Source organism: Choloepus didactylus, chromosome 5, assembly GCF_015220235.1.
Source record: "Choloepus didactylus isolate mChoDid1 chromosome 5, mChoDid1.pri, whole genome shotgun sequence".
Lineage (NCBI taxonomy): Eukaryota > Metazoa > Chordata > Mammalia > Pilosa > Megalonychidae > Choloepus > Choloepus didactylus.
This window is the reverse complement of record NC_051311.1, coordinates 113,131,241-113,158,053: the sequence shown is the minus strand read 5'-3', so window position 1 is coordinate 113,158,053 and position 26,813 is coordinate 113,131,241. Positions and strand designations below refer to the sequence as shown.

General features: G+C 36.4%; 1 long non-coding RNA gene across 1 annotated transcript in view; it reads right to left on the bottom strand.

Annotated features, from left to right (window-relative positions):
- LOC119534955 overlaps nt 1-26,813 on the bottom strand; it is a 128,575-nt gene that overhangs the window by 416 nt on the left and 101,346 nt on the right. Inside the window, exons 4-5 of the long non-coding RNA XR_005217141.1 lie at nt 3,347-3,573; nt 3,100-3,244 (exon numbers count right to left, since the gene is read on the bottom strand). This is a non-coding gene — a long non-coding RNA (uncharacterized LOC119534955). The remainder of the gene's footprint in view (nt 1-3,099; nt 3,245-3,346; nt 3,574-26,813) is intronic.

Genomic DNA, 26,813 nt, shown 5'->3' with positions numbered 1-26,813 from the left:
ACGCTGAATTTTCATCAAGGTGGGTGCTGAGTTAAAACAAGGTGAGCCTACTGGGCCATCAGCCTTGTGGGTACAAGGAGAAGTACTACTAAATGCTGAAAACCAACTACATGCCAGACCCTAAACTCAGCACCCTACAGAACTTTATTATTATGCTAGCTCTGCAGAATGGGCAGGCTTATCCACATGAACACATGAAAAAACTAATGCTGACATGGTCCTATTCCTTTACCTAAACTAACAGAGAAAAAATATGAACCTCAGTCTATGAGGCTCTGAAACCTACATTTAACTCATCACTGCACTTTCTTCCCAGCGTGATCTGTGTAAATATACCCTTGGTTACAATATTTCATGGGCCATAACTAAACTACTTCCCACACCTGCCTCTCAGAAAAAACTAAAACCAATATACAGAAATTCTCAGTTTCTCCTGCATGTGCCACCATAACATAGAATATCTCTTTCTTCAGCTCTAATCTCTCAGGGCTGCAACAGACCAGAAATTCTAGAAGACGGAGGAAGTCAATTGATGTGACTGACTTCATATCAGTAAACTCACACGTGTGCTTAGAGGTCTGTAGCTCCAATATACACTTCCAAATTGTACTTTTCTTTTTTAAATAGGCATTTCTAATTTTTTGAATAGAGACTTCATGACTTACAAATCAGAAAGTACAAAAAGATATATTACAATCTCCTTCCACCACTGCCTTCATCTTCCCAGTTCCTATTCATGACCCCCCAAAACAGATAACCACAGTCATTAACTTCTTGTATCATTCCAGAACGTTTTGTTGCATATACAAATACATAAAAATACACACTACTTATTCCTTTTATTACACATACAGCAGAATACTATACAGTCTATTCTGCACTTGGGTTTTTTTTACATAAGCATATATGTTGGATCTTTCTACATTAATACAATAAAAAGCCTCTTCATGTTTTTAAACTGCATAGTATTCCATTGTATGAATGTACAGTAATTATTGATGGGCATTTAGGCTAATTCCAATTTTTTTATTTATTAGTATTAATAATAGCAGTCTGTATTAGTTTCTTATTAGTTTTCTCATAGCCCAACCACCTATGGTTAAATGAAAACAATAACTTACAGTATATACATATGGGGTAACATCAGGACAATTGGAATAACACCTTTCATTTGGAAAAGAGAAGAATGGAAAACAACACACAGTAGTCTCTGATCTTCAACAATTACCAAGGCCCTTGCCTGAGGTGAAGGGAGCTCCTCAGCACACAGTGTTGTCTCCCTGGAAGGTTCTCTCTAGGCCTTTATTTTCCATGGTCCCATTTGAAGTGGGGACCTTTTGGCAAGAAAGCCCCTTCTATGGACTGCATCTGCTTAGCATCTCATCTCTGGAAGGAGTGGGTTTGGGGCTGCCTCAGGGATTGAGCAATTACAGGCTGCTGCTGGGGCTAAGGGTATATCTGGCTATCGGACTCCTTTAAAACACTAAGAGGCAACAATGCTGCAAGATAAATGTTATTGTCCTCATCTTACTGTGTAGATTGTACACATCAGAAATGTTAAGATCCTTTGCCAAAAACTGGGGAGTGACAAAGCCAACATATTTGAGCAGAGGAGTCAATATTTACCACTCTATTCCACACTGCTTCCCTACGTGCCTTATATAAAAATAGTTTTGTTTGAAATATCTCTATTAGTAATTAACAAAACTTTCCTACCTAACAACTTGAGTGAGAAATTCATGCCTGTCACCCCCCTCCTGCTAAACTCCTTTGCCTGTCAGAGAAAAAAATAATAATGAAAAAGCAAAACTTCTCCCTTTGTCCTGTAGGTGCCACTCTTACCACAGAACATTTATCTCCAGCTTCGCAGCACTGATCTCTCAGGGCTACAATAGAGCAGGCAGTCTAGAAGATGGAAGAAAGGGGCGCATCCAAATTTTGTAGCTGACAGTTCAATGTCAGGACCCATATGCCTGTATTTATTGTTTATTTTCAGTTTGTATTTGTTAATTTTTGAATAAGTAATGTATTTATATGGCTCAAAACCCCCCGTATTAAAATAGAATTTAAAAATACAAAAAGAATGTAGTAAAAAGAAAACCTTTCACTAAGTCCATGCTGTGTAGATTACCTAAATTTATTTACCCGGTTCCCTATTAATAATAGGTAAATTGGCAAATTGATTTGTTTTCAATTAAAGCAATACTACAATGAATAACCTTGTTTGTAGTTTATTTCGCATGTGGGAACATATCTGAGTGTATGTGAGGATACACGCATTTGCGACATTTATAGCCATTTCCAAATTGCCCTTCACAGGGCGTGTACCACATTAGGCTCCTGCAAGTCATATATGAAATTGTTTATTTCCCCACAGCTTGGCCAATGTGATATGTTTTGGATTTTTGCCAACAAATCTGAGAGTGAAAAAAGTGGTACCTTAGTGTCATTCTGTATTTCTCTTATTATAATTGAGTTTGAGCATCTTTTGGTTTAAAAGCTTTTTGGATTTGTTAAAATTTTTTATGAATCCTTTTGATTGCAAGTGATAGAAAGCCCAACCCCATCTGGCTGATGCAAGAAAATATTTGTCTTCTTTTATGACTAAAATGTCTGGAGATAGATGCAGGATTTCTGAAGGGCCTTAATCTAAAGATTTAAACTATGTCATCAAGGCTTTTGATTTCTCTCTCTCTCTCACTCTCTTGTTCCAGCTGCTCTCTGCCTTGGCTCCATCCTCAGACAGCCTCCCTGCTCTATGCATTCTCGCAACTCTGAAATCAGCAGAGACACCTTGGCCTGATTCTCACTGACCCGAATTGGACAGAGAGGCAGTGCCCTGATTGGCCTGGCATGAGTCACATGACCACTCCTAGAATCGAGGATAAAGGCAAAATCGCACAAAGTGGGATGGATTGAGTGAGAATGAGAATTCTGTCTGACCAGTAAAGACTGAAGTGGTATAATGTGGAGAAGGGTAAATAAATGATGGCTGGTGAATATCAGAGATTTCTGTTGTAGTCCACCCCTTTGACAGCCCAACATCCACACACATACTCTTTTATCCATACATATCCCTTGGAAAACGCCCATGCCTACCAGGTGAAGTCATAATTACATGCTGCTAAAACTGCATTCACCCCCTTCCCAGAGGGAGGCCACACGATGAGTCATCTAGCTTCTGGGTGATGTGCATTCTTCTTGGTCAGATCCTGATGTGGTTCCTCCTGACCCGTAACGCATGCTTGGAGGTAAAGAAAGAACAGGATAATTACAAGGAAGCATCCATCTGGTGAGGAGGAGAAGGAGACACAGCATAAAGTGGCCTCTGGTCCATAGCACTTACCAAGACATGCAGAACAGGAAAGCAAGGTAACCTTGACCTGGAGGCAAACGGAGCTCCTTCACCCATCTGGCTGCCCTGGTTCCATGCTCTGGAAGGACCTCCTTTGTCCTTTATCTTCCAAGGTCCCTTTGAGCTGGAGACCATGGTGGAGGAGGCCCCTTCTGCAGGCCACAACTCTTCAGCAAGTCACATCCAGTTGGAAAGATGCTGGAGTGCCTAGGATTGCCCTAAGGGTTGAGTAATCACAAGCTGTCATTTGCCTGATTTGGGGCTTCCTGGCAATATAAGTCAATTAAAATGCTGTGAGGCACTCACCTGCAATAGTCATCATATTTCACATAATGTCTACAAGTTGTAGACATTATGGCTCAGAAATGTTCCCTTCCCTAAAAGCCACACAGCTGGGAAGTAACAAGGAGTGAGTAACAAACCCAATATTTTGTAATTAGGGGTGTTTAGCTCTATAGGGTACGATTCTTATATGCTTCTATGAAAAATTATAATTATGTTTGCAATAACCAGTAACTCTAATGGGAAAAATCACCATTGTTCATGGATACCCTGCTAATCTACCATGACTCTCAGGGAAAAAAAAAAAAAATTCACAAACTGAAACAAAATTCACAAACTGTCCTGTAGGTGCCACCATAATCACGGGATTTCTCTTTCCAGCTCTACAACCTGATCTCTCAGGGCTGCAAAGGATCAGAAATCCCGGAATATGGAGTGCAGACTGCATACAGTTCAGTCTAAGGACCCCCACTCATATCGTTCCCCAGCTTCAGCATATAAATGAGGACATTTTTCCTCTGGTATTTTATTTATTTCATTTTTGAACAGTTATACATTTACATGGTTCAACAATTAAAACGTACAAAAAGGCACTCTTTCAAAAATCTTTCTCCATCTCTTTCCTCTACTCACCAATTTTATCTGCATGGCCTTTATCACAGTAATTCATCTTTGTCTATTCTTCAGGAGCTTTTAATGCATATACAACAAAATATGAACAGAGACTCCTTCCCCTCCTCCATTCATTTCTTTTACACAAATTATAGCATACTATTCACATGCCTCTATTCCCTTTTTCCCTATGTAGCTATATATTACGGAGAGCTTTTCCATATCATTTCCTAAACAAATGACTTATTCCCTGTAGTGAATTTAGAGTCCTCTGCCATATGAATGAAACTTTAGTTATGGACATTTAGGTTGATTCCCCACATTTTGCTGTTACAAACAATTCCACAGTGAATACCTCATTTTGCACATATGGACACTTTACAAGTGAAGAAGCTATGCTTTTAAAAATTTAAGGGCCTTTGCCTAAAACTCCACAGAGAGTAAGTGACAGGGACAGTATTGAGGTGTATCTGACACTAAATCTACAGTGAGTATCAAAACACTTGACCAGCAACTCTAAAGGAAAACCAATCATTATCTACCCATCCCTTGCTTTCAAATCTCAAAAAAATAAAAATAAAAATAAAAAGGAAACAAGCAGAACAATTCTCAATGTGTCCTGCAGGTGCCACCGTTGTCACAGGATATCACTTTTTAGCCGTGCAGCACAGATTTCTTGAGCTGAAATTCTAGATGGAAAAAGCTTGTTCATCTAATTATGTAGCTGACATTTCAGTTCCAGCACCCAACACGTTTTAGAATTCTGTATCCTCACTCTATTATTATTGTATTTTTATTTTAATATACATACAGTGAAAATCTTTTTGAATGGTTTTCATGGTTCAAAAATTTAAAAATACAATAAAATATAAGGCATACAATGAAAAATCTCCCTCCCAGTCTTATCCCTCAAATATCACATTCCATCCCTCAATGAATAAGTACTCTTCTCAGTTTCTTTTCTATATTTCCAGAGATAGTCATACACATACAATCAAATATGAAAACATATTTCCTCTCTCTCCCCAATTTTTACACAAATATTAGCAACTCTTCATGTTTTTCTGCACTTTTAAAAATTTCTCTTAACAACAAATCTTGAAGATATGCCATATTAGCACATCAAAAAATTCCTCATTTTTTTTACAGCTTCAGATATTCCTACCATATTTTTTCAGTTATCCAGTCCCTTACTGATTAACTTTTAGATTGATATGTTTTAGTATTGCAAGCAATGCTATAATGAATAAATGTGTACATACTCCATTTCACATGCACAAGGGTATCTATAGAATAAATCCCAGAAATAGAAATGCTGAGCTAAAAGGTAAATGCATTTGTAATTTTGACAAATTTTTCCAAATTATGCAACATATGGATTGTACCGTCTTACAAACGAACCAGGAAAGTATAATATTATCTATACTTTATAAGTGAGGAAACAGGCTCAGAAAGGATAAGAGCCTATGTCTAAAGTCACAGAAATATGAGTGACAGGATTGCGTTAGAAACCAGATATGGTTCTTTTGTCAGCACACTGCCATCCCATATGCTCCGTATAAAATGGCTTGGGTTGCAGTGCTTACATTAGTGGTTGTCAACACTTTTATTTCTAGCTGCTTCAACGGGAAACCCATGGCCACAACCACCAAGATGCGTTCCAAACTTTTCTGCCTCTAAAAAGGAAAAAAAGTACAAAGAATTCTCAACTTGTCCTGTAGGGGCCACTCTAATCATGGAATATTTCTTTCGAGCACTGCAGCAGTCATCTTTCAGAGTTGCAATAGACCAGAATTTCTAGAAGGTGGAAGGGCAATGGGTTAATATGTGCAGCCAGCAGTTCAGTGCCAGGATCTCTACACACGTGCTTAGTGATTTATAGTTTTAATGAATTAGTTAGGCCTTTATTATTTCCTTAAAAGTGACTTTATTGAGTTTTTGAATAAGTAATATATTCGTATGGCTCCAAAAGAATAAGAGGATTTACAGGAAAAAAGGAGGGAAAAAAAAACCTCCCTTCCAACTTTATCCCCATCTACTAAGTTCTATTGCATGTACTTTCAAAGATTTATATGGATATTTGGTTATATATTCTGGCCCCTTCCCTTTTTACACATGATAGCATAAAACTGATCAATTCACAAAACAACATATCTAAGAGGTATTTACACATCAGAGTAGAAATTCTCCATTTTTTAAAAACATTTTTAGGGTATTCCACTGTAGGGATGTACCATAGTGCATTTAACCAGTCTTTTGTTAATGGGCATTTAGGTTGATTCATTATCTTTTACAGTTACAAATAATAATAAATAGTAATGAATAACCTCATATGTATGTTGTTTTGCACATGTGTAAGTACATTTGTAGAACAAATTTCTAGAAGTAGAATTGCTGGGGCAAAGGCCCATGTATTTTTAATTTTGATAGATATTCCCCCACTGCCTTTTACAAGCACTGTAACCAACCTGTATTTCATAAGCAATGTATGAGAATGCCTACTTACTCACAGCTTGGCAAACGTATTATTTAATATTTGTATTTTTGCCAATCAGGTGAAAAGTGGAATCTCTTTTCCTTTTAATTTATTTCCTGTGTTATGAGTCAGATTGAGAAACTCTTCATAAGTTTAAGAGGCAATTGAAAAAGTGCAAGTGGCAGAGACCCAAACACTGTATGATTAAAGAAAAAGTGGTAGTTTATTTTTTACAATGCTATGTAGATATTTCATGAGTGCTTAGCTTCTAGATTTCTGGGGCCTTTACTCTATGGAAAGAAAATCTCTGGGAAGTATATAGGCTCAGTCTGGCCATCAGCCCCTGTGTGAGGGAGAAAACCACCTTCCCGCTTCCCGTGATCTCAGAGACTGGCATGCCACCACCATATGTGAGCTTGTGAGACAAGCAGCTGGTACGGAGGTATGGGAATGAGCTACTTACTTGACTCATTCCAGTGAATTTCCCAACCCATTTCTTTGTTATTCCTCAACCAGTAATGGAAACCCCTCACACAGTTAATATATTCTGGCCCAGGTTCCAGTTCAAGATGGTTGCCATAATTACTTTGCCACCCCAAGATGGAGTCTAGTTTTTCTCCTTATCCTGAACCCAGAAGAAGTCGGATCTCCACTGAAGTTCTATCCTCTCTGCTCTCTTCCCCATAATCTGGTCTTTATTTCTTCCTCTTCAGTCAACCATTTCTATACTCATCCCTGTCTTTCATTCCCATAGTCTTGTATTTCTTTTCAAAACTATCACAGCATACATTTATCATACATATGCTGTTGTTTCTATTATATAGAATCAGTTTCATTCATTTGCTTTACTTACCTGGCTCCTCTAGCTACCTGTCCTTATGACTTTCAGTTAAATTTTTGTGTGTAATTTGAGGAAACAAAGCACAAATTCCAAATCCAAAAGGAAAGAAAAAAACATTCTGAAGCATAAGACTGTGCTCATAAGATGCCAAACTCACTATCAAAAAAGAGGGTATCCCTCCAATGAACTCAACTGTTCATTTCTTTTTTTCACTAAATTGGTTTAATTGACCAAATGTTTTGCTTTCAGATGAACACAGTCTCAGACCGCTATTTTGTAAGTTATTTTATAAGCTTATAAATCCACAGGCTAATTAGAAAAGCCAGGAAATCCAATGATAACCTAAAAAAATTCAAAATCTTAGAGGAGTTTCTTTAAATACCATCTTTGTTATATTTTCTTCACAAAGCTCTTTGTGTAGAAGATGTGCATGTTAGCATGGAAAGTACTTGGGTTTTGGAGCCAACAAATCCAGTTCACATACAGTCTCTGTCACATTTTTTGCTGTGATCCTTGGAAAATTGTTAAGTATATCTGAGCTTGTCTATAAAATAAAAGAATCTATTTCATTCAGTAAATATTTGAGTCCACTATAATGTAAGCTCCATGACATTTGGAATAAAAGTAACTGATCAATAATATTTGCTATAGGGCCTACGATTCCCCAGACATTGTGCAGAAACCTAGGAAATTTGGTCAACCAGTTATCTTAACTTGGTCTACCAGATAAGAAAGCAGGACATTTCAGTACTCTAGGGGTGGGTGTGGGGAAGGATGTAATGAATTCAGGAAACTATAAGCAGTTATCTATACCTACACAGTAATATGGAGTGGACAGGAATGGTGAGCCATGAAGCTGGAGAGGTAAGTAAGGGGTCTTATATCTGATGCGCCAGACAAAGGCATCTGGAACCCATCCAAAGCAAAGGAGAGCCCCTGAAGGGTTTTAGGCAAATAAGTGGCACGACTGGATTTGTGTTTTAGAATGTTCCACTCAGCTGCTGTGTGGAAAAAGGATGGGAAGGAAACATGACTCTACAGGAAACCAGTACAGGCAAGAAAGAATGGTAGCCTGAACCAGGAAATGGTAGTGGAGATGGAGAGAAATGAATGGCTGTGAGAGATTAAAATGTAGAGACCCTAAGTGTGGAGACTGATTAAACAGGGAGACTGAGGGTATTAGGAATGGAGAATGAAGTTGAGTTTTGTATCTTGTACAACTATGTGGACAGTGCTGGTCATACAGATAGTAAACACAGGAGGAGGAAGAAGAATCATTTGAGGGAGGTGGAAAGAAATAATGAAAAAATACATAATAGAGTGATGTTAATAGCATATCCATTGGAGCTGTACAAGTGGCTGTTGCACAGATATGCCTGAAGTTCTAGAAAGAGTACTAGGAGGCAGCAATTTTAAAGTCATCAGCATATAGATAGTAACTGAAACTAGGAGCAGATGAGATTGGCTGGGTGAATGTGCAGAGCACAAAATAAGAGTCTAGAATGGCCTTAGGCCTATGTGGTGGCTTGGAGCTATGTACCACAGAAAAACATGTTCTTAAACTTAATCCACTCCTGTGGGGGTGAATTCATTGTAAACAGGGTCTTTTGAAGAGGTTACTTCTGCTTCGGTGTGGTCCAAATGAATCTGGATGGGTCTTAATTCTATTACTGGAGTCCTTTATAAGCAGAATGAAATTCAGAAACATTGAAAGTCACAGGGAGAAGCCAGAAGCTTCAAGTAGTGAGACACAGAAGAGAAAGGGGAAGCTGCCATGTGCATTTCTATGAGACAGAAAAGCCAAGGCCAGCCCCAGAATGCCAGGTCTTCCAGGAGAAAGCATCACATTTTTGATGCCTTAATTTTGGACTTCTAGCCTCAAGACCATGAGCCAATAAATTCCCATTGTTTACGCCACCCCACTGCATGGTATTTGCTTTAACAGCCAGGAAACTGAAACAGCATAGCTTAAGGCAGTAGTTGTGAAGCTTGGCTGCATGTTAGAGCCACTCAGGAGCTTTTAAAGAACAGTGATGCTAGGGGCCCATCCCACCAATTAAATCAGAACCTCTGGGATTGGAGGTCAGGCATAAGCATTTTTTTCAAAACTTCCCAGTGATTCTAATATACAGCCATGTTTCAGAACTATGACCTAAGGATTAAGTTGAGGCAGAGGATAATTTGGATTAAAAAAGCACAAAATCTACTGTCATGGAAATCCAAAGGAAAGAGAATTCAAAAGAAGAGGGAATGGACCACAGTGTTTATGCCTTGAGAGGTAGCAAAAAAAATAATAATTAAAACCCTGAAACATATTGAGAGAGTTGTAGAAGTGAAGGATTGCCTCATGGTTATATAACATTATTTAGGATTCTGATAATAAAATAGTATTGCCTTCAATAAGACCAAAGTATATTTTTCATTCAAGTCTAAGATGTCTGGAGATAGTTCAGTCTGAAACGGTATTCCATTGTTTCAATTACCTGGGAGACCTCTATCTTGTTCCTACGTCATGTGTGGTTTCCAGTCCCAAGTTCATCTCATGGTCCAAGTTGGGTCCTGGGATTCAAACCATTACTTGCATACTCTACCAGCAGGAAGGAAACAAAATACAAGAAGGGCATACCCCCTACTTTTTAGATCACTTTTCAAAAGATACACAGATCATTTCAATTAGTATCCGATTGGTCAGAACCTACTGACATGGGCACACAGAATCGCAAGGGAGGCTAGTCTTTACTCTAGGTAGTCAGGTGCCCAGCCAAGGATCAGGTTAGAACCATGGAAAATGGGGAGGCTGAAAAGTGGGAGTGACTAACAGTCTCATCTACAAGTGGGTGGAGAAATGAAGGGTTGCAAAATAGAAACAAAATAATAGGAAAGTCTGAAGAATTTTGGCTTTAAAGCAGAAAAGAGCATAAAGGATTCACCATATGGGGATAAGAAGTCAAGGATCAATTTTTTTTTAAAAAGGTTGAATGTTTGCTGATTTACAATGGGAGACACTTAAGCATATTTAAGTTCTAAGAGGGTACAACAGAGGAAGAGGGTTTTCAGTTAGAGAAGATGCAGGGATATTTGATTATGCAAGGCACCTGAAGAGGCAGGGAGGGATGGACTCTAGGGAAGATTTCTCAAATTTTAATGTGCATATGAATCACCCGGTGACCTTGTTAAAATGCAGATTCTGATTCAGGAGGTCTGGGTGGGGCCTGAGAGTCTGCATTTGCAACACTTTCCCAGGTGATGCCAATGCTGTTGGTCCTAGACCACAGATTGGAAGGATTAATTCTAGGCAGAAGAATGGGTTGGGAATGAGAATGGGTGCTGATACAGTTATTTTATAGAGAGAGAGGAAAGAAGTTGGGGCATGCTAGCTTAAGGGTTTCTTTCTATAAAGTAGGATGTGAGCTTATCTACTGAGAATTAGGACAGAGGTAGTACAGTAAGTAGGAGGTTTGAGGGGAATGGGGACAGCTGGAAATGGATGCAGTAAAGAATGGAAAATAGATAGCTAGAGAAATATAAATGGCCAGCTTCAATGAGGTTGAAGACCACATATGGGTAATGACACCAATCTGTGTGGTTGTATGGTTTTCTCACTGTACCCAGCTGTCCGGATACAGAAACAGAAGGTGACATAATTATTGTGAGAAATAAATTCTGTTTCATTCAGAGAGTACCTAGCATCATGCCTGATACTTAGTAGGCCCATCAAAATTTTATTGCCCACTTGTCAAATGGAAATCACGTAAGATATGAAATAATAACAATAGCAATAATTACAGTTGGCAGCCTTCCCAGCTGCCCTTTACTTGTATCCCATCTTCATTTATATCAGTCAGTAAAGCTGTTTGCTACCTACCCATGCTCTCCTCTCTCTCTACACAAATGTTTTCAACTTTGCCAAGCATATAAATAATCTGGGATGATTGTTAAAGACCGATTTTACCTACTTCCAGAGATTCCAAATCAGTAGATTTGGGGATGAAGTTCACATATTCGTGATTTTTAAATGATGATGCTGATGAAGTTGGTCCACAGACAGCACTTTGAGAAACACTGTCCTAAATCAAGCACTTTTGCAAGTAATATCCCTCCACCTTCGTTATTCTCATTGGTACATACGGAATTCTTTTTACACACACTGCTTACTTAAAATCCCCATTTGATACTAATTTCTTCAAAAATCTTTAGCTATCAATGTTACACTACAACTAATGCACTTCAGCATTTTGATAGAGATGTCTACATGACTATATGCATGGTGCTATCGTGTGCATGCTCATTGTGTCATAGGAAATTATTTATATTCCTAGCTCCCCCTAACCACCACTTCAGATTGTGATTCCCCTAAATGTAGGGGCTCTGTCTCTGACCAGAGCTGTGTTTAATACTGGAAGGTGCTCAGTAACTGTATGCTGAATAAATAATTAGACAGGTGAAAAAATATGAGAAAGTACAGAGACTCAAGAAACAGAAAACTTGATGTGGATACCGAAAGCAAGAAGCATATTGGAAAATAAGAAGTAAGAAACAGAATAAAGTATAGGAAAAAAAAAAAAAAAAAAAAAACACCAAGAGTTAGCAGGAAAAGAATCATTAGATCCTGGAAGACAATGCAGGTGATTTAATCACAAATAGTTTTAAGAATCATGAGAAAAAGAGTCTGCAGGCAACTTGAAATAGACTCTTAAGTACCTGACAACCCCGAGAAAAATAGGTACCAAAAAAATCAATGCATTGAAACCAACAAAGCCTCAACATACCACCCCTTTTCAATCACTTGGAAGGAAAATGATGTGTTTAGTACATCCTCCTTCATGTTTGGACCTTTAAATAGGGTATTTGGATTCACAGAGTGTAGCCAGCTCAGATTGTCTCTCCTTCCAGCACTGCTGTACTTTTTAAATGACACCAGCCTTCCAAGCAAGATTGATTGTAAACCTGAAAAGGTTATATGTGATGTAATGAATAACACATGCTACTCCCTCAAGCGCATCTCCAGAATGGCATATATCTGGGATTCTTTATGTCCTCATGTTGAGAAAGGATTGGGAAGGGATTTTATCTTACTAGGCAAGCCAAAAGAAAACTTCCTATTATGCTCACTTAATAAACACTCTATCTTGAATTCATCGATTTAATGAATATTCAGTAGAGACCAATTTTTTTGCTGTTTCATCACTTTATGGGAATGTATGAGCAAATGCATGAGTAGAATGAGTAGATAAAAGGCTATTACATGCAAGGCACAGTGCTAGATGCTATGAGGATATTAAGATAAATTAAATATAGGACCAGCTTTCAAAGAATTTACAATCTAGCAAGGGAAAGAAAACATAAATAATCTTTCTTAAGAAAAATGTGATAAAGTCGTAATATTTTTACATTTCACTGTGACAATACAGAGGAAAAGGTGTGTGTGTGTGTTTTTCCCCCCAGTTGGTGCACTAGAAAAGGATTTTCCCAAGATGTGTTTAATCTGAAACTTGAAGGATAGGTAGGATCTGGCATGCAGAATTTGGGAAGAGATATTTGGCACAAAGAAATAACATGAGGTGGACTATGTTGGGGATGTGTGGAAAATGGAGAAGAGTTTAATTTGGATAGGATCAGAAGTTTATGAAGGAGAATTTGGGCAAGAATGTTGGAAAAGTATATTGCATGAGTGTCGCACAAAGTGCTTATCTGCTAATATTTATTGAATGGTTACTACAAGTCATGCACATTATAATTACATGAATCATCTTAATTAAGGTTCACGATAACTCCATGTATAGATGTGTGAAATCCTCCTTATCCAAATATAATTGGTGACAAGAAAGACAAGTTTAAAGATCCCACTTGAAATGGAAACAAAGATTTCAATGCAAATTGTGGTGGGGAAATTTGATTACAATATTACCTTTAAAAAAGGATATTTATCCAACATCAACAACACTGATACTATAATTGCAACTTTGCACTAATTCTTAAAAAAAAAGAATGATTCAAATGGGTGGTTTTTTTGGAGGGGGGTGGGGGGTGGGCATACACTTTCCAAGAAAGTTACATGGCTGCATAATACAATATCCTTTACTTTATGGTTCATATTTGCAACACAATCATAAAGAGGGTTGATTTTGCAAAATTATTGAGTTCATGAATTTCCTCAGTCCTTCAATATGAAAATTATTCTTTGAAATACCTATCATGTCATCTTTCTGGTCAATTTTTTTTTCCTCATGGAGTGTTAACAGGTCTAACTCTGCCAGGTCTTTGTCAATGGCTTTGTGGATGATTCAAATAATTCTCCATTTTATTGACTTCATGACATCCTGCAACATTTGCATGGTTTGCAATTTCATTTTACAGTCATTTGCATTATATTCATAATGGTCATTACCATCTTCTGACAGTGCAGAAAGGTTTGATAACTGACAGTCAGTGAGAGGCTGACCAAAGCAGATAACATGATAGATAGTGGCAAGGTGCCTAAGCAGGGGTTCAACTGGAGAAGACAATTCATTAGTCAATATTTTATTATTATGACAAATTCTGTTTCCTTATCAAAGCTTGGAAAATAAATTCTTGGATGATGGGAGCAACCTATGTTTTATGATTCCTGTTGTATAGATGAGAAAACTGAGGTCTAGGGAAGTCAAACAATATGCCATACAGCTCCAAAATGATAGAAACAGAATTTGAGGGCATCTAACTCCTGGGCTTAACCACTATGCAGTATAAGGGTGATTTAAGCACTTTTAGTTGTCTGTCGGGGTTAAGTATAGCCATAAGTTTACTACAAGGGAAGTGCATCATTCCTATGCCGCCAGCCAACCCTTAAGTGTTCTTTTTCCTATTTTTTAATTGGGCAGATAGATTCTTATTTTTCAGTTGTTTCCCCAATATATATTATTAATTAATTTAAAGACTTTTAACTCCAGCCCACAAGTTTTGATATAGCAGTCTCTTCACTGACCCATAAATTAAAAGTACGTTTTTAAATTTCAAAACAGAGGATAACTATATTTTGGCTATTCATTTTTCATTTTATTGCATTGTGATTTGATAACATTGTCTTCATGATGTAAAATCGAGATCCTCTGGTATTAAGACTTGGGGCCTAGAATGTGCTCAATTTTTGTAATATTTGTATGTTTTTAAAAAATGTGTATTTTTCAACTGTTGGGTGTAAGATTCTATATAAGTTTGTCAGATGAAACTTGTTAATATTCCTGAGACATATTCTAATTCTTACTATCTTTAATTTGCTTGAAACATGAATTACTGAAATAACTGTTGAAGCCTCACAATATGATTATGGATTTGTCAGTTTTACCTTGTATTTCTGTCAATTTCTTTTTATTATTTTAGGGCTCTGTTGTCAGGTTTATATGAATTTGGAATTTATAACTTCATGGTAATTTTGTTCCTTATCATTATATACTGTGCTTTTCCTCCTAATATATATATTTAAAATTTTACCTAAAGATCTTTCTATCAGATTCATTATAGCTATACCAGCATTCTTTTGGTTAGCATTTTCCTGGAATATTTTTTCCATTCTCTTCCTTTCATCTTTTCTGTGTCATATTTTATGAACCTCATAAAAAACAGATTTGAGTTTTAAAAGTCCACTCTAATATTCTATCTTTTAACTGATGAGTATAGTTTACTAACATTTATTATGATTATGGATATATTTGGATTGATTTCCACTAGCTTATGCATTCCATTTAGCATAACTTTTTTGTTTCTTTTTCTCCTTTTTGGGATTCTCCTTAACTGACAGTTTTCTTTATTTGCCATCAACCCTAGTTTAAAACTCTATTTCTCTTCTATTAGTGGTTACCGTTAAACTTTTAACATCAAATTCTTGACATTACATTGTGTTAACTCAATATTTTACTCTCTTCCTGAAATTTATAAGGATCTTAGATTGTTTTAACTCCAAAATCTGTTTTACATTCTATAGTTTTCTAGTATTTTTGTTCCATTGTGTTCTTATATCTTCAAATTTGTCACTATTGTCATTGAATGACTATTGTCATACAAACGTGATTGCTTGTTGCTGCTTTTTTTATCCCACTACTTCCTCATGAGCTCATTTTCCTTCTTCATGATGTACATCATTTAGAAGTTCTTTTTAGCAAGGGTCTTTGGGTGATAAAAGCTTTTAACCTTTTAAAATAGTTTCTCAAATAACAATTTATCTGAGTATAACAAAATACAGAGTGGCAGTTATTTTACCTAGCTCTTTGAGTATATTATTCCACTTTTTTTCTGGCCTCTGTTTTGCTATTGCAAAGTTTAACGTTTGTTTTTTGTCTAAAAGTTGCACCTCTGCTAGTTCTGTAGCTTCACTATGATACATTTAGGTACAGGTTTCTTTTTATTTATCCTCCTTAGAAATTGTGTTTCTTGAGTCTATGGATTCAGGTATTTCATCATTTCTGGAAAATTCTCACAGCCTTTCAAGAGTCTTTCTCCCATTTTTTACCCTTCTGGAATTTCTGCTAAGAGTCTGAGGACCTTCTAATTCTATCTTTCATGTTTCCTAAATCTCAATCTGCTTTAATATTTTCCATCTTATAGTTCTAAGATCCTAAAATAGAGTCTCCAGTTTACCAGTTCTTCAGCTGTGTCTAATCTGTTCATTCATCAATTTTTAAAATTTTATTTACTATATTTTTCTTTTTTTTCTATTTTTCTAATGTCCCTACTATATTTTTCATATTTCCTTGTTCATTCTTTCATGTCTTAATTATTTTAAACATAACTTCAATTCTGCTTCAGATTGTCATTCTATTATGTTGAGTTTGGGGATTGTAATTCTGCTGGTTTTGCTCACTTTCACCCATGGTGAATGCTTTCCTTGTGTGTTTTGTAATTGTTTTTCTTTTATCATGAGCTACTTTCCTTAACATGACATTTCATTTTTCCCCCGCTGAGAACCCTTTATGGCCTATCTTGTGGGAACATCTCTGTAGACTGCTTGGCTTCTGGCAGGAGCCAGGGGTATCACTGGCCTAGGGATAATTTCTGAAATTAATTCCTCAAATGGAGTTGAGGGTTTCACCTACTTGGGTTGGTTAAATTCAAATCTAGAGTCTAGAGGAACACGGTGCAGCATCTAGGGAAGAGCTGGAGGAAGAGGCTGGTAAACTGTAGTAAGTATCAGTGAATTTCACTTTCAGTGTAGCAGTCATCATCCCCCATCCCCCAACCACATGGCGGGAGCAGTGGGAACTGCAGCCTGTGATCTTGGTGTAGTCTGTTGGTGCCAGTGGGGCTATAAGGACCTAATCCTCCTAAATCCAGGGGTGTGTGGTCGACTGCTGATCACTGCTTTTGATCAGCTATTTCGTATCACTGGGGGAGTAGCTCTGAGGGTGGCCATTGTTCCAACCCTCTCAGGCAGAAGCAGCAAAGGAGTCTTACAGAGGCAGTATCTACTTTTCTTTTTCTCTCCTCTTTTCTCTTCCCATTCTCCCTTTGGGAGCAAAAATAGTTTGGGAAAGTCATAGATTGACAGCTTCAAACCCCAACAACAACAAAATAAACTATGATAAAAACACCTAGCAATCCTAGAAGAATGGGAGAACTCAATTTCCAGAGTTATAACAACATAATACTCAAAATATCCAGTTCTCAACAAAAAAAATTACAAAACACACAAAAAAACAAGAAAGTATCACCCATTCATAGGGAAAAAAAAGAATCTGCATGAAACCATCCCTGAGGAAGCTCATACATTGGAACCATTAGTCAAAATCTTTAAATCAACTGTCAAACATGTTCACAATGAGCTAAAGGAATCCATACACAAAAAACTAAAGGAAATTTGGAAAACATTTTTTGAACAAAATAAAGAGACAGAAATTATAAAAAGGAACTAAACAAATTTTGAAGCTACAAGTACAATAATTGAACTGAAAAACTCATTAGATGGATTCAGCAGCAGATTTGGACAGGCAGAAGAAAGGATCAGTGAACTTGTAGACAAGATAATTGAAATTATTGTGTGGGCAGCAGAAAGAAAAACTAATGAAGAAAAATGAACAGAGCCTAACGGACCTGTGGAATACCACCAAGCATACTAACATAAGCATCACTGGAGCCCCAGGGGTGAGAGAGAGAAAAGGGCAGAAAAAGTATTTGAAAAATAACGGCCAAAAACATTCCAAATCTGGGGAAAGACATAATTATATATACATCCAGGAATTTCAATGAACTACAAGCAGGACAGACTCTAAGAGATCTACACCAAGACACATTATAGAGAAACCGTTAAAATCCAAAGACAAAGAAAGGATTTTTAACGCAGCAAGAAGTGAGTTTTCACATACAAGGGGTCCTCAATAACATTAACAGAGGATTTCTCATCAGAAATCATGGAGGTCAGAAGACAGTGGAATGGCTTTTTTGAAGTCTTCAAAGAAAAAAAAAAGCCAGCCAAGAATTCTATGTGCAGAAAATTTATCTTCCAAAAATGAAGGAGAAATTAAGACACAGTTAAACAAAAGGTGGAAAAGTTCATTAGCAGAAGACCTGCTCTATAAGAAATGCTAAAAGGAGTCTTACAGGCTGAAATAAAAGGATACTAGACAGCAACTTGAAGGCATAAGAAAAATAAAGAACCAAGGTAAAGGTAACTACATGAGTAAATGTAAAATCCCATATTATTGCACTTTTGTTTTGTAACATCTCCCCACCTCCCACCCCATAGGATTTAACAGTAAAATGTAAAATAACATTTTAAATCTATGTCAATGTGCATAAAATGAATAAATACGTAATTTGAGCCAATGACAATATAAAAGGAGAGGGATGAAGATATACAGAAATAGAGACTTTGTATACTATTGAAACTAAGTAGGTACTAGTCAAAATATGCTGTTATTAGTTTAAGACCATGTATCTGATAAGGGTTTAATATGAAGAATATATAAAGAACTCCTACAACTTAACAACAAAAAGACAGACAACCCAATTTAAAAATGGGCTAAGTATTTGAAGAGATATTTCTCCAGAGAAGATATTCAAATGGCCAACAGGTATATGAAAACATGCTCAACACTACTAGCCATTAAAGACATGCAAATTAAAACTACAATGAGATACCACTTCATACTCACTAGGATAGCTATTATTTAAAAAAATGAAAATAACAAGTGTTGCTGAAGATAGAGAAATAGGAACCCTCATACACTGTTGGTGAGAATATAAAATCATACAGCCACTGTGAAAACAGTTTGGTGATTCCTCAGACATTTACATGTAGAATCACCACATGACCCAGCAATCCCACTTCTAGGTATATACTCAAAAGAATTGAAAGCAGGAACTCAGACAGATATTTGGACACCAATGTCCACTGCAGCATTATCTGCAATAGCCAAAATGTGGAAGCAACTCTAGTGTCCATCAACAGAATGGATAAACAAAATGTGGTATTACCTTACAATAGAACATTATTCAACCATAAAAAGAAATGAAGTGCTGGTACATGCTACAACATGGATCATCCTTGAAGACATCTGATTGGGAGAAATAAGCCAGTCATAAAAGGACAAACATTGTATGATTTCTCTTGAAGAATAGTGGTTACCAGGGTAGAGGAATAGGGAGTTACTGCTAAATGAGTATGAGTTTTGGTTTGGGATGATGAAAATAGTCTGGAAATAGATAATGGTAAAGTTACATGGAATTACAAATGTTCTTAATGTCAAAGAACTGTCCACTTAAAATGGTTAAAATGATTTTATGTTATATATATTTTACAATTAAAAAATTATTTTAAAAGGATGATATACATAAGTATGTTTCATTCATCTCATATAGTAATTCTGAGAAAGAGCAACTAGAGTTAACAATATGTTCAAATCAAAATTGTAGAAGATAGCAAAACCAGAGTTTCTATAATAATGCATTTTAATTATAATGCACTGATATAATACATTTCATCTGAGGATATTAAAATGTATTATAAATACATTAAAATTCCTTGAAGAGATCATGGATGTTTCCAACCTAGCAATCATGGAACAATTAAGAGGCAATTTGGGATTTAATTGTTAATTGAAGGTATTATTGACTCACTTTTTAAAGATTACAAGTACAATTTCTGGAATGATATACTATCAGTGTCGAGAAGGGCATTTTTCTCAGGACATGCATTGACTATTCAGAATAATTTCAAAGATGCATTCTACAGGGATGAGATAAGTGAGAAGCAGTTAAATATACAAATAATCTTATTTAGTCACAAACACTGGCAATCATAGATAGAGGAGTCGCTATTGTTTTGCTATGTCTCAGTGGCCCTGACATATTCCCCTAGCACATTCCTTTCTTCCTCCAGAAATAAAGTCAAACAAGATTAGTTGAAAAGGTAAGTGGCTATTAAACATGAGGCCAGAACTGATGTGGTTAGCACCTGGCAAAAGTGAATGGGGAAACAGAGCTGGCCTACTTCATAATTTAAGAAGGGTAGACTCTGTTTTGGGATTTAGATCCATGGGAAATTCAGTTCTTCAAAGAAGAGGACTAAACAAATAAACTCATTTCCATAGCTTCCTGCAGAGCAAGAATTACTTCAAGCTCAAGCCAGACTTCCCTTTGAAAACAGGTAAGGCTGGACATTAAGGGTTAATTCACAAAACTCAGTCTATGGAAAGAGACACCAAAAAATATCAGGGTCAGCTTATTCAAGTCCTCAGTCATTCTCCCTGTTGGTATTTAAGGGATTACTCTCCATTCTAAATATGTAGGGATAATACTCAGATAACTGATAGGGCTTTACTAGTTGTTAAAATATGAAAAGGCTCTGTACCAGTTGGTAAAAGGCAACTGTCTGGAGTTTCCATAGCGTCCTGGCCACTTAGCCCCTTTTTAGTACCTTCCCCTCTGCAGCCACCAGGTCTCTCCACAATAATGATAAATTCCTGGCACAGCAACCCATTCTTGAACCTTACTCCAACACTACAGCCTGGGTGTGTTCTGAAAAGTTGGTGCTATACCACTGATTGTTTTGCATATTGCCCTTGCCTGTGCCTGCAAATCTGAACTGCACTAGAGCCTCCAAGCTCTGACCTCTAGTGCTTCCAATGTATCTTATCTCATTTTATGGGGGTTCAAGGCTTTGGCTTAAAAGGCTCATGTGGATTTCTGACCTTTTGATTTCAGTCCTTGTCACATGTGCTTTTTCCCAATGAATCCCAGAGTTTTAGATTTCACAGGTTAATAAATAAATCTTTAAACATTTTGCAGGCTGACATAAGTGTATCAATTTTTATGTTACCAAGTAGAGAACATTAATTTAAAAAAAAAAAAGTATTTTCCACCACCATTATTCCACACACAAAAAAGTGGCAGGATGGAATTCAGAAAAAAAACCCTAAAGAATTTATCTTATGAAAAAATTACTACATTGCCTATATTTTTCTTGTTTTAGCAAGGTCTAATGAAAAAACTGATCATGGACTACTAGTGAACAGGGGTATCTGCAAACTTGCTTTTTATGCTAATGTTTCCATGCTTAAGCCTCATGCAGCTCACCTGATTTAGCCACAACTCCCAATTGTATCATTTGTTCTGCAGTTTGATTTGCCATGCCAGACTGGACTGCACCTTAATGCTAAAGTATTAAATGAAGGCAGGCTTGGCATTGCCTATGCCCTATCACTCCTTCCCACACAGCTGGAGATGAACATGCCAGAAATTCTGACATTACATCTGGTTCTCTATACTGAGGCTGGCCTAAAGCCCAATTATTCTATAGCTTGCCCTTTCCTCCTTTCCATGCAATGCACTAGGATTGTACATCCATATAACATGTGTGTTACCCAGTAATACTGGAGCAAATATCACATGCAAATAGGTAGTCAGGCCTCGCTACCATGTAAAATAGTCAATACCTTTCCTATAGAAAATGGTTATTTTCTGGCTTTGAGTAAAAAGTACCTTAAGGACCTTTCATCTCTGTATTCAACTATATCAAAGAATGAGTACTTCTAGTGCATTTGATCAAACCACAGAAAAGGTGTTTCATCTTACACTTAAAAATGTTACCAAACTACGTGTGGAAGAAAAGGCTTCAGCAGCAAAACAAAGGCATGACTGATTATACTATTAGGATGCTGTTTCAACATAAAACAAACATTATAAGATTGTAAGAAGACTCGGCTAATGTATTTCTGACATACATAAAATTAACTGTTTTTCATCTGTGTTGTGAAATTTCTGTTTCATTTTAGCCCTGTGTATTATTCTATTATGGCATGATGAATCTCATTATGCTTCTCTAAGCCTATCAACAGATAGAGCCTAGATTCTAATTATCTCTATATTTAGTATTGCAAACAAACACAAACAAACAAACAAAAAACAGTTGGGCTTCAGGGCTTCATCTGTTTCTAGAACAGTTAATGTATTTGGCTCATTACTCTGAAAAAACTGAGTACAATTTAGCACGTTGAAAATGCATCCTGCCTCAGCATGTGCAAATCACATAAAGGTCCACTGAGGGATTACTTTATTCTGTTGCTGTGGCAGTGAGTGGAGAAATATTTTTGTTATATCAAAATCAAAATATCAAAAATATTATTTTTGAACACTTAGTATGTACCAGACACCATGTTCAGCATTTTATATGCATTAACCATCTAGTTCTCCAAACAACACATTATTATACCCATTTTACAGATTTAGATGCTTATCTAAGGTCACCTACCTGAAAAGTGGCAGATCCAGGACAGTCTGATTTCAAAGCCCACAATCTTAACCAATATGCTATAAGAAGTTCTTGACTTCAAGTCAGATGTTCCACAATATGCTAATAGTTACATCCTCCATGAGATGGGGAAAAAGGTATTCATTTTTATTTGTTTCTCCACGAGGGTTATTCTCCTGCTCAAAATTCTTGAATGACTTCCCACTGCTCTTGGATAAAAATTCCAAAGTCTGCGGGGCCTGGACATTTTGGACTGTCCTCCACTACCAATTCCTTCATGTCCTCGGTTCAACCACACTGGCCTTCCACATTTCCTCTAATACTCCACTTTGTCTCCCTCGTCAAAGCATCCTCCTTTCTCTCTTCCCTTCAACTCAAACATTCTTACCCACACCTACTCATACCTCCAGCCTCAGGTTAAATGTCATTTCCAAAGAGGCCTTCCCTGACTCTCCAACCCAAACAAGGTTCCCTCTGATGCTTTTTTTCACAGCACTATTTATAGCCATTACTAAAGTTTATAAATATGTACTTAATTTTGTGATTATTTCCTTAATGTCTCCCTCTTCAATTAAATGTAGGATTCATCAAGCTCAGAGAGTGTGTGGATTTTGCTCACCACTGAACATTCCTAAAGCCCCTGTCCCATAATTGTTGCTAGGGACTATCTGTTGAATGGATAGATGGATGGATGGATGGATGGATGGAAGGATGGAAGGATGGATGAATGGATGCATAAATGGTCATGGATTTATTGAGTTCCTCTATTTTTTCAAGCAGACTCTGGCTGATGTTAGTCTGTATCCACAGGACTGAGCAAAGCAATATGACTCACATGGGGACTGACCATATCCTCTTGGCCCAACCTCTAGGTGGAATATGTCCATTTATTCCAGAGCCATTTCCTAAGATCTGCTATTCAAGAAGACAAAATAAGAATAGGATAAACTACTTCTAGAGTTTCTATAGTGCTTAGAGGATGATGAAAGAAGATAGAGGGGTGATGGAAAACCTACCCTCTATTTTTTGGAAATTAAAGCAAAAATGTCACATTTCTTTCATCACTGACCACAATGGTAAAAGAAAATATAGAGAAAATCTATTCTTAAGGTGGTAGTGAATTAGATATGTTTTAAATTCTTAGATGAACGTCTTCATCATTGCTAACAGCTAGAATAAAATATGCACGCCTAGGACTAAATAACTATCTATAGGGTTATAACAGTGCCAGCATTTTCAGAGAATCTGCTAGGAATACGGCTTAGGGATCATCAACTCTTAATGTTGAAGACTATATATTTTACTCTTTTCTGTGTGTTTTAAATATTAACTATTATTTTATAGAAATAAATGGGTTGAAAAGGGGCAGAAAGGAAGGGGAAAATGCCCTGTTCAAAATCTGTTTCAAATTATATACTCTCCTATAAAAAATTAAGCTTTATTTTATTGTGGCTAATTTATGATCATTATAAAAATATTAGCAACACTGAAGAGCTTAAAATCACTCAAATCCCTATGATTTCACAAAAATCTTAGTTCACATATGGTGTATTTGCTTTTAGTCCTTTTGCATGGTGTATTTTTAATATAGTTGTGAACATTTTTGTATCATTCAAGATTTATTATAGTTTTTAAAGTTTATCTTTTGTAATTTATAAAAGTATGCATGTAATTATGAAATGTTTTGGAAAATGGATGTAATGACGAAAATATTATCTCATATGTTACTACCCACATATAACTACTAATAACATTTTGGCATATGTTCTTGCAGTCTTTTTCTAGGATATTTTCTTAAATTGTTGAATCATACCACACACATTGATTTTATAGCAGATTTAACAGAGATATTAAGAAATCATAGAACGTTGCCAAATAATTTCTGAGGACAAATAACTTGCTGCCAATTTCAGTTTGCCTTAGTCTAGTCACATGGCTCAATAGAATAAAGTACCCTATAGCACCAAGCATTAAAAAAAAGTCCCTCATTGATTGTATGAGTGGGCTAACACACAAGATCAGACTGTCAAATTAGATTCCCATGAAAAACTTTTACCTACTAACAATTTTTATTAATAATTCCAGTCCACAGGCAATCAGGAGGCAAGGATAAAGCAGGCAGATGTGTGGGATACCAAAGGCATCTCTCCAGGTTCTGTCTCCACCCTGCCCCCCTTCCATTAGATATGCATTCTCTGGCCCAGAAAAAAATAGATGAGGTTTCCAGGTAAGGTTTTGCAGGTTTACCTAACATTGCAGGAGGAGTTTAAGTTATGAAACATCTCCATTTTATACTCCAGAGAGTCATATAACCTATGTGATATTCTTCAGGGGACCATGCCTTATACACCCATGGATTCTGGGTTCATCCTGCTAAGGCATTCTATAGAACTTTTCCTTTTAGCAAATAGTGTTAGTCTATTTACCACGAGTTCAAGCTGACTAAGAGATTAGACAGGGTTAATCTGCCTTTCTTCTTCCCTGCTGGGGTCATTTCCCCTCATTTCCCTAACACTCTTAAAGAAAGTGAATGGATCACAGACTAGCTGTTTTAATGCTTCATTTTCAGTGAGCAATAAGGAAAACAGGCAAACAGTCCTTACCATTTATCTCCCATTCTCCTACCCCTAATTCCTCCACACATGTGATTTATAGTGGATGCATAGTCAATGGTTCTACTGCACTGGCACTTTCTTTCCCACTTCATGGAGAGCTGAAAGAGTAGAGTTGGCTCTCAGGGAGTCATCTGAAAGGCATGAATGTAATGACAGTCACAGAGCTTCAGCCTGTGACCAGGCATCTTACATTTTTTAGTGTCCCCTTCAATCCTCCCTATCAATGCAGAATTACTTCCTCACTGTCTCCTCTCCAAAGCTGTTGAATCAGAAGATGGGAAGAGGGCTTATCTCTAACTCATTTCTGCCAAGACCCATATAGAGGAGAGGGTACAAACTAAAATTGGTTCAACTACTTTCTCTTTCTTAGGGAAGCAAGTTTAATAAATAAGAATAGCTTTTAGTTGGGTTCTATTGACCAATATAAAATTTTCTTTTGCTCAGTGATACATTTTAAATAAGAACACCAGACTTGATTCTATTTTCAAGGGGAGAAAACAAGAAGAGTTTCATATATATTGAGGGAAACAGGTTTTATCATTTTTATCTGAATAATACATCCTGTCAATAACCACCAAGGATAGTTATTCACAAACAGTACTTTAAGAAATATTCTCCACTGAGAATAAGAGGAAGTGAGGCTTTGAGGACAGCTAATACTTGCCAATGGGTGGTTTTTGTGTCTTCTCCTTACAAAATAAATAAATTAGTAAATAAATAAATAAAAGCAGACAAATAAGCAAATAAGAGACCTCCTGATTCAATATTTTCAAGCTTTGAGCTTGTTAAAAAAGACTTTTAAAAGAATTTCTTCACAAAGTAAGACATGTTCATTGCAGAAGATATAAATAAGCCTAAGAAGAAACAAACAAACAAAAAAATATATATTAACCCAAATTCCACTAGTCAAAACTAAGCATTAACATTTCCATGTATGGCTCTCTCTTTTTTCCTGTGTATTTTTATTGCAAAATTCATACTCTTATATACACAGTGCTTTAAAAAGCAAATTTTATATCAGGAACAATTTCCATGTTTTCTACAGATCATTTAATGATTGCATATTAGTCTACTTTATTTTCTATCTGCTAAGATTTTTCTCTATTTCATATTACGCAGGTTCACTATAGTGTTTCTTAATGTGGAGTTATTTTTATTTACTCTAACGTGGTTTGTTGGATTGTGCTAGTCTGTATATATATTGGTATATTTTATAATTTCTGAAAATTTCTTGGCCATTTTCTCTTGAAATATTGCCTCCAGCCTCTCTTTCCTATCCCAATGGAATACCAATTAAAAAGTATGTTAGATTTTCTCACTTCATCTTCCGTGTCAATTAACCTCTTTTCTACATTCTCCAGCTTTATTCTCACTCTCTGGAATTCTGGAAAATTTCTTGTAAACTATATTCCAGTTCATTAATTCTCTTTTCAGCTGTGTCTAATCTATATTTAAATGTCCCATTGAGTTTTTAATTGTTGCTGTTATATGTTTTATATCTAAAAGTTTTATTTGATTCCTTTAAAAATTGTTACACTATTTGTTACAGTTTCCTGTTCCCTGCAGATATTTTCAAGCTTTTCCTTTATTTATTCAAACTTAGAGAACATAATTATTGTTAAATATTTGCTGATAATTCTCATCTCTTCTTATGGCTCTGTTTCTGCTATTTTTCCACTTTTTCTCACTTGTAGCATCTTATTTTCTTGTATCCTTTGCTTCTTTTCACTGTACTTTGCATATTACCCTTCAAACATTATTTGTGGAGAATATTTGAGAACTTGAATGAAAATACCTTCCTTCAGAAAACATTTGCATTTATATTTCTTCCAGGAGCTTAGAGGTATTACTAGTTTAGGACCAATCTAGAATGAAATTAGACTAAATTAATGGCTTGATTTTGTTTGGACTAC